Here is a 1,049-nt window from a genome sequence, read left to right as displayed (position 1 = left end):
TTTTTGCTCTTAAGATATACAAATGAAGCTTTTCCTATGCTCTGCTCATTGACAGTGTCAATAATCTTCTCTCATATTGCCCCGCCTCCCAAAAAAGTACTTTTAATAGAAACTTCAGATAGTTTCCTCCTAATATTATGTAAAATATTTCCAATTCTTGTCTTGAAAAAGGCACCTAAATAGGAAAATATTGAGGCTTTAAGTGACTTTTGGCAGTGGGAGGGAGGATGCTGGGGATTGAACCTAGGGCCTCATGCATGCCAGGCAAGCACTCTACCACTGAGCCACATCCCCAGCCCTTGAGTGACTTTCTAAAGTAGTGGATATATTGGAAGTAAGTGGAGTTCTTGATTAAAGACTTTTTTCCTTCTGCCTTTATTGCCTGGCTCATTTTCCTCATCTATTAAACACTGCACTTATGTGAAATGCACCAGAGGGGCTCCCAGTTTGTCAAAGCTCAAGATATGAAATCAGTAAGCATGGAGCCAGCCCAAGTGAAGTAGAATGGATGACTTCTAAAAGCACTATTTGGAAACCCAAACAGTGGCAATATTCTTCAGGATTCCTCTAGCTATAAATTCTATGATTCATCTGTCCCCTTCAATAGCTAAAATTAGGCAAGAAAAGGAAATAAGTGTTTAAAGAACTAAACACCACACTTATTATTGGCTTATCAAAGCAGCCATGCACTTACTTTCTCTCCTCATAGCTCAGTGTTCTATGTCTGAAAAGTATGAGGATCTGAATAGCTAAGGACGTTGGTAAAAATGTGTTTGTTCCTCTCAATAGTTTTGCTATGCCTCTCACAAAGTGCTCCCCACCCCTAGTACCAAAACATATGAGCAGAGTTACACACACACACACACACACACACACAGTGAAAGGATGATAAATTGTGATGACAGCAGAGGCAGGTGGGGACAAAAGACAGAATGACAGAGGAAGCAGAAATCCCAGAATTCAGTAGACAGGAGTAATGCAATGGCTCCAACCCTCTTCCCAAGTCTCAGATGTACCAATTTTATTAGACACAGGTAAAAGGGAAGAAA

At 40.3% G+C, this 1,049-nt stretch overlaps 1 non-coding gene across 1 annotated transcript; it reads right to left on the bottom strand.

Annotated features, from left to right (window-relative positions):
* Positions 1-222: 222 nt before the first annotated feature.
* Trnaa-ggc (transfer RNA alanine (anticodon GGC)) lies at positions 223-294 on the bottom strand. The gene has a single exon. It is a non-coding gene; the product is annotated as a tRNA-Ala (tRNA).
* Between the last annotated feature and the right edge of the window lie 755 nt (positions 295-1,049).

Source organism: Sciurus carolinensis, chromosome 11 (genome assembly GCF_902686445.1).
Source record: "Sciurus carolinensis chromosome 11, mSciCar1.2, whole genome shotgun sequence".
In the NCBI taxonomy this organism is placed as follows: domain Eukaryota; kingdom Metazoa; phylum Chordata; class Mammalia; order Rodentia; family Sciuridae; genus Sciurus; species Sciurus carolinensis.
Note: the sequence above shows the minus strand (reverse complement) of the source record. Positions and strands in the feature narration are given on the sequence as shown.